General features: G+C 46.4%; 1 pseudogene; it reads left to right on the forward strand.

The window, feature by feature from the left end:
- Positions 1-5,557: 5,557 nt before the first annotated feature.
- LOC127186243 (olfactory receptor 13G1-like) lies at positions 5,558-6,484 on the forward strand (annotated as a pseudogene).
- Positions 6,485-8,157: the final 1,673 nt, after the last annotated feature.

The following is an 8,157-nucleotide window of genomic DNA, read 5'->3' on the forward strand; positions in this document are numbered from 1 at the left end:
TCTCAGGGCCAGAACCGTCTGCCAAGCTCAGCTAGGGATTTTGGGCCCAAAATGCACACAGGGCCAGCCAGAATTTTTGGGCTGGGACTACGCACCAAGCTCCACTAGGGCCTTTTGGCCCAAAGTGCGTGCTGTGGTCAGTTATTGACTCAGGGCCCGAACTGACCACCAATCTCAGCCAGGAATTCTGGATTCAAACTGTACACTGTGTCCAACCAGAGTCTTAGAGCTGGTGGAACCGAGAGCTCTGTCCAGCCTGTGCCACAGCAGGAGAACTGCGGCTGCTCTGAGTTAGCGCCAGTAGTGGAACAAGTGCTCCACCCGGACTGTGTCCCCGCAGGGGAGCTGCCGCTGAGCTGAGGTGGTGCCTAGGATGGAACCGAGCACGTCACCAAGCCTGCGCCACAGCAGGAGAACTGCGGCTGCTCTGAGTTAGCGCCAGTGGTGGGACAAGTGCTCCGCCCAGACTGTGTCCCCGCAGGGGAGCTGCCGCTGAGCTGAGGTGTGCCTAGGATGGAACCGAGCACGTCACCAAGCCTGCGCCACAGCAGGAGAACTGTGGCTGCTCTGAGTTAGCGCCAGTGCTGGAACAAGTGCTCCGCGCCGGACTGTCCCCGCAGGGGAGCTGCCGCTGAGCTGAGGTGGTGCCTAGGATGGAACCGGCACGTCACCAAGCCTGCGCCACAGCAGGAGAACTGCGGCTGCTCTGAGTTAGTGCCAGTGGTGGAACAAGTGCTCCGCCCGGACTGTGTCCCCGCAGGGGAGCTGCCGCTGAGCTGAGGTGGTGCCTAGGATGGAACCGAGCACGTCACCAAGCCTGCGCCACAGCAGGAGAATTGCGGCTGCTCTGAGTTAGCGCCAGTGGTGGGACAAGTGCTCCCGCCCAGACTGTGTCCCCGCAGGGGAGCTGCCGCTGAGCTGAGGTGGTGCCTAGGATGGAACCGAGCACGTCACCAAGCCTGCGCCACAGCAGGAGAACTGCGGCTGCTCTGAGTTAGCGCCTGTGGTGAAACCAAGTGCTCCGCCCAGACTGTGTCACCGCAGGGGAGCTGCCGCTGAAGGTAGTGCCTAGTGTGGAGCAGCGTGCTCAACTACGCCTGCGCCACAGCAGGGGAGCTATGGCCACGCTGAGTTAGTGCCTCAGGCAGAATTGTTTGCTGGGCCGGGCCAATACCGGGACTCTGGGGCCGAACTGTCCGCCGAGTCCAATCTGGGTCCAAAGGCTCCACGCGACCCAAAACCTGCCCGGAGTCCCCTCTCCCGCAGCAATTCCCACCAGCCACCACACCAATCGCCTCCACCGGAAGGCTATGAGCTGCAAACCTCAGCCGCTGCTGCTGGTGCCGCTGGTGCTGCCGCCTCTACCGCTGCCGCTCCGATCCTGTTTGTGTTTTCTTTAGTGATTTGGGTTTTTGTTAAATTCTTCTTCATGTCATGGATTGTTGCCATTATATATTCATTCCAGTGTTTATTTTTTAAGAATTTAAGGAATTTATCATATCCTTCCTATATGCAGCCCTTGAGTATACTCATAATTGCTGTTTTGAAATGTGTGTGTGAGTGTGTGTGTGTGTTGTGTGGTGTGTGTGTGTGGGTGTGTGTTTCAGCTGCTATATTACATGTCTTAAAGCCTACTGTAGTTGGGTTACTAGGTTCTGGTGGAAGCGTGCTGTCTTCATTTTTATAATTTGGGGATTTTGTTCTGGTGCCTAGGCATCTGGTCTGGGATGACTGAGTGATTCCAGATGTTGCTATCTGATCCAGATGTTGGGTGGATGGTCCATTCCTTGGTTTCTGTTGCACTCTGGATATTATAAAAGTGTAATGCTTGTGCAGGTCAGTGGATAGCAGAGAGGGATAAAGGTAGGCTAGGAGAAAAAGGTGAATGGGGCTTCAAAGCTATGACAACCCATTAACAACTAGGATTGGAGTATATAAGTAGTTGGAGGTGATGGAAAAGAGGGATCCTGAAAAGATTACTGTAAACCAAATAATTATCTGGAGAGACAGAGATGAAAATATTAGGTGACCCTGGGTCTGAACAAAGAGTAGTAGTCTCCAGTGAGTATAGCTGAAATGGGAGACATGTGGCCTATAAGCCGCTTAATACTGAGTTTGAGTGAGAATGGAGAGATTAGAATGTATGACTGAAAGAATAGTGTGATTCATCTACTGGAGTCCCCACCAGGTATGGCCATTGAAGTTCTGTGTAGTGTTGCAGTTCATTTAAAAATGGTCTACTAAATACTTATTATTAGGCTATAGTTACGACAGCTGTATTATCTAGCCTGCTTTTGCAACCAAAAAGACACAAACACTGGATATATTTTAGAATAAGCCTTTACCTGGGGTGAGGCAGATGTTAACTCCTAAGCTGTCCCTCATATCCCCCAGTGTGCATCCCATTTCATTTGCTTCCAATAACTTCTGTTTGGGCTACCTCCCATCTATAATCCCAAAATACTCCCTGAGGTTGTTCATTTTGGCCGTCTATTTCCATGAGGAACTCAGAATTTCTCCTCTGGGCCCACTTCGCTCTTTTTCTATCCCATGGTGATTCACAACCTCAAATGCAAGCTGTGATGGCCCATGACACTGGAGAAATCTGAGATCCTTTTTTGGCGAATGTTAGCTAGTAAATGTCTGACCCTGAGCCATCCTCTGCTGTGTCTCCAATGGTGACTTGGATGTGAAGAAGTGAGCTACAACTGAGAGATCATCTGAGTTCCTGCCAAAGCAAGCAGAACTAATGCTTTTCCCATCTGCCCTTGAGGCAAGGCCCCTTTCCACCTCCACTTTGCACTGTAAACTTGACAGCTAGTTGCAAGGCCAACTTAGGCAGGGCTCTGGGGCAGGCCTCCCATGGGCCATGGCTGCCTTGGGTTGCATCACACAGCCAAAACTATCTAGATTTAAGCCAGGATTTCCTGAAGCAAACAGACACCTCTGTACACCTCAAAACTAAGGCATCCCTGCAGCCCAGATGGTGTGGTGAGGACATGACCTAGCCAACCTTTTTTTATAGGGTCCAGATGCATCTGTCTAGACAGGAGTCTCCAACCTTAGGGACTCATCTGGAAAATATCCTTAGTTTCAAAAAACTCCTAGCATGTATTATGGCTTAAGTTGGCTGTGCGTTTTTTTTTCCAGTTAGTTGTTCAATCAGGAGACTTTGTGTGTGTGTGTGTGTGTGTGTGTGTGTGTGTGTGTGTGTGTGTGTGTGTGTAGAGTCTGGGGTGTTTTAGAGCCACTACTCCAATGTCAGAAAAACACAGGTGTGTTTCTTTGCATGTTTCGGTTACCCAGAGGAGGATCAACAACTCCAAGAGCTGTCTCAGAGAAGTGAGATGAAGGGCTGGAGAAATGGGTAATAGTGCAATCACAGCCCCCTCTCTCTTTCACCTCCTCTCAGGTTCTTTTCCACATATTTTCTGGACACAAAGACACATGTGCAAGGACATTCAGGTAGGTAACATACTCATGTGACTTTTCTGGACTTATGGAAATAGAGATATTTTTCCCATATAGATTTCACATGCCTTGCTCACAACTACACAAAGACATGGTAAACCAATGTTAGCTTTTGGGAGTAAGTAGGGTTCACTCCCTCAAACAGGCAGTAGAGAGCTCATGGGAGTTAGTTTTTGTACAATCCAGCAGCAATTCCTGCCCTCAGCTCCTTTGTCTCTCTGGGGCACTTGTTACCATGGACATCTCACCCTTATGCCAGTAACGACAGACTTCGGAAGTTACTTCACTTTCTCCAGGAGGAAGAATGACCCTGGACTTCATTCTTTTCTTATCTTTCCAGGCTGCCTAGACAGAAGAGACAGCAAGCTGCTCCTGACCCCTGTGACAGGCCACTATAGGACAAGTATTGGGGGTAAGTGTGGGTCAGGGAGTATGCTCTTGTGTTGTTTCACACAGTGGTTCATCTCTCAGATGTGTGAATCTGGACGCAGGTACATTCTCAACTGGTGCTGGCTTCAAAGACAGGTAAGGTAAGAGATGTAAGGTTTTGAATGGACCTGAAGACCAGTTCAAACTACAGTTTAGATGAGTAACAAATACTATTTAGAATCAGGATTTTCTAGGCAGGACTTGAAATGTTTTTGTAAGGGTGCTACTGTTTATCTCAGCTTCCTGGATAGTGTCTGCTAAATCTGTCAACTGGGTCTATTACTCTTGGTGTTCATGGACATCATGCTTATACCCCAGGCACCGCCCAGTGACTATTAGAATTGATTGTGAAATGGAGGGGCTACTGGTTGAATGCAGCCTGGTCTAGGGTCCCTTGGGAAAAAAAGAATGAAGATAGGCCTCAGGAGAAGGGTCCCATGCCTGCCAGCCCAGGCTATGCCATTATTACATGGACCTTAGTTTACTGGATGGAAGATGGGAGCAGAGGCAGCACATCACAGTCACCCACACCCCTGTACTTGCTAACCCCTCTGGAGCACTGTGTATGGAGTAATGGTGGTGGTGCATAGTGTGTTATGGGTGCCAGTAAGTGAATGTCCAGAACTGTTTTCGCTTTAGAACATTCTACTTTGGAGACATGTGAAATGCTTTACTCTGAACCCTGAAATGTCATTTTATGCCAGATGGGATAGTTAAATGAGAGAAGCCTGCTCAGATGGTGTGCTCTCCATGTGACAGGCCACAGTGGAAACTCCTGACACCTGTTACTGTCAGCCTGGCCTTACAATCTGGCTCTTAACTCATACTCAAGGGCTTAGCCTTCACTATACCCTAATTGGTAGAGTCAGATAGTGAGAAGTGATGAGTAGCCAGTACACATATAGTCCAGATGACCTCAACCTGGTGACCACATCCTCCTCTCCTATGAACAGGAGGATGCTTTCAACCTTGCAGGAGCCTCTGGGTTGCTATGGCTCAAGGGTTTGATATACACCCTAGGACCCTGAGGAGAACCAACTTTTCTTAACAGGTGGGGCATAAGTCTTGAATGTCAACTCCTAGCCTTGTGTCCTAGTGGAATAGAGTTTTGAGATAGGAAGCTCTAGGTTGATTGCTGTCACCTGGATGAGAAGCCACATTGTCACAAAGACCACACTTGGCTCTGTCTCCAAAGAGTTAATCAATTAATGTTCTCTGTGTTATTCCCCACACTCTGGGATGGGCAGCCAGAACCAGAGTAAACCCTTTTCACTGCCCTCACCCTTCCTCATCCATTTGATGATTATTCATGTCTTCCCAACATCCACACACCAGTCTCCAGGTTAGGTCACATGAACATGACAATCCCCGCACCCCCTTTGAGGGATGAGGTGCAACATGCATGGAACAATTTGCTCAAAAATCTTCATTCAGGGTCCACCCATGTTCACAGAGTGAGACTGTGTGGGGTGTGTCTTTGACCTGCTCTTTTCTTTATCATGTGAGCCATGGGGATAAAACTAAGCTATTCTTTTCTTATAAGAACAGAGTTGATTGTTGCCTCACTTTTAAAAAGGATTTTGAGTTAGACTAAATTTAATTTCTTGTGCAAGAGGCCCAAGCTACAACTCCCATCCTGAGCCTAGAGCTGCTTCCCATGGCTCCTGGGAACCAGTCAGTGGTGACCATGTTCATCCTGCAGAGCTTTGTGGATGACCCCTGGATCCAGGATGTCCTCTTCTGCCTCTTCTTGCCTTGTTCATGGCATGGCCCATAGCTGGCAATGGACTGATTATCATAACCATCCACAGCAGTTCCAACCTCCACACTCCCATGTATTCTTCCTAGTCAACCTTGCCCTGATGGATATGATCTGCACTGTGACTGTCCTGCCCAAAGTCCTGCAGAGCCTGGTAGCGGAGAACACCATATCTTATGGGGGATGCCTCACACAGATGTTCATCTTCTCCTGGGTCCTGGGCTCTGAGCTTCTGCTTTTCTCTGCCATGGCCTATGACCGCTACCTTGCAATCTGCAGGCCGTTACACTATAGTACCCTCATGAGTGGCAAGGTCTGTGTGGCCCTTGCAACCTTTGTGTGGTTCATTGGAGCTCTGAATTCCTTGGTGCTCACTTGTCTTGTGCTGCCACTGTCCTTCTGTGGCCCCAATCTCATCACACACTTCTTCTGTGAGATCCCCTCTGTGTTAATGCTGTCCTGCAGCCCCACCTTCATCAATGACATCATGACTGTCATTGCAGACATGTTCCTGACTGGCTTGAACTTTCTATTGACCATGACATCCTATGGCTTCATCATCGCCAGCATCCTGCGCATCAGATCAGCTGAGGGGAAGAAGCGTGCCTTCTCCACCTGCTCTGCCCACCTGGTTGTGGTCATACTTTATTATTCCACGGTTCTATATACTTATATCCGTCCAGCTCTAGGAACTGCTGGGCTCCTGGACAAGGTCATTGCTGTGTTCTGTACACCACTGTAACCCCTTCTCTGAACCCTCTCATTTATACCCTGAGAAACAAGGAATTCAAAACATCCTTTAAAAAGCTCTTATTTCCCCAGTGATTGCTTTGAGCTAGGAAAAGGACTCTGGAAACAGTGGGTGAGGAGTAAAAAGGTCACTCAATCCCTTCTTTTATGCATCTCCTGACTCAGAGGAACACAAACTAATTTGCAGCCTAGGAAAACTCTCCAAAGATTATACATTGTAAATTATACTGTTTACCATATAAAATCTAGGGTTTTTACTCTTCTGAAAGTTTTAGATAGCTTTAACCATTTCTACTTAGTATATAGAAATATAGTTATACGTTTGATGCTATTAATTATTGCAATAGTTATATGACTAACTGAAACAAATCTAGTTAAATATTGAGTGTAGTATTTTTAGTGAGCCCATTTAAAATTCCTGAACCTCTGTGGCAATAGCCACAAGCATATGGTTAGAGATAAGAAACATGAACCCTCCCTACACCTGCTCTGGACATTTCCACCTGATTGGGCTGTTTTCATTTTTATTATTATCATCTCACTGTTTTCCCTGATGTTTGGTTTATCCTACCATTTGAGAGAAGGAAATTCTCATAAAGGACCCAAGTTAGGGGCTGAGTTCAGATTCCTATGGAAATGTCTCTTATTTCAACATCCATAGACGTCAGAGCAGAGCCAGACACTGGTGTGGTGGCCTCTTTCTCAGACCCTATGTCATTACAGAGTTTTGCAATGACTCTAACTTGTACCTCAGCATTTCTCCTGCTGGAAGTGTTTTGTGTGACATGACCATCCTTCAGTGGTTACATTTATTCAACATTGCATGTAGCATGTAATGTTAACATGAAACGAGCTCTGCTCCACTGAAATAAAGAGCTTATCAGATGTATTCATGTTGGGGTGATTGCTGGGGTCCAGTCCTTCGGTGAGGGCAGGGCTTGAAACAGGTGGGTGCAAGAGCAACAAGAAAAGAATAAGAGACAGGATACCATTCCATTTCGATTCATGAGAGAAGGGACAGAGAAGAAGAACATCTTGGTATATACTGACCTACTCTGACAACCTGTGTCTCTTACATGCTTTATTTATACACAAAATCATTTCCTCAGAAACTTTAATCATTGATTACACAACTTTGGGGATAAATTTTTTTCTAGTCTTTCTTGATTATATAAGTATATTGAAATAAAAGAAACAGAGAACAAACAGCAAGTTTTGTGAGAACTAAATATTAACATTATTAATAAAATCAATTTTCTTTTAACTCAATATCTATTTCCTTACAATTGTCATAAAACCTGTGGTTACAGAAATGCTAGACCAGATGACCTTGGGTTTGATTCTGTTTCAGTTTGGCACAGAATTAATAGATTAGAAGGTATTTCCTACTACCTGTTACATCAAATTATCTGTCTACAAAAGTCCAACCTATCTCTCTGACCCTTGCTTAATTCTTCATTTCTTTCCTTAATTTTTTTTATATTTGACCTAAGACCACCATCCTTTTCTTTGATTCTTAAAATACTCTGCAGCCCCCTTGCTTAAGCAAAGGCAGTCTTTTTTCCCCTAACAATATCAGAAAAGTCCTGGTATAAGAAGTCTGTTCAGGAAAGCAGGCAGTTCACTGAGCCAAAATGTTTTCCTCTGTGTCTCTGTCATAAACCCTCATTTCAATATGATTCTTATCTTTGTCATACTTCTGTAAAGAATAGAAGAATAGCAGGATTCCTAAAACTACTTGCTTGCCC

Source organism: Acomys russatus, unplaced genomic scaffold, assembly GCF_903995435.1.
Source record: "Acomys russatus unplaced genomic scaffold, mAcoRus1.1, whole genome shotgun sequence".
NCBI classification, from domain to species: domain Eukaryota; kingdom Metazoa; phylum Chordata; class Mammalia; order Rodentia; family Muridae; genus Acomys; species Acomys russatus.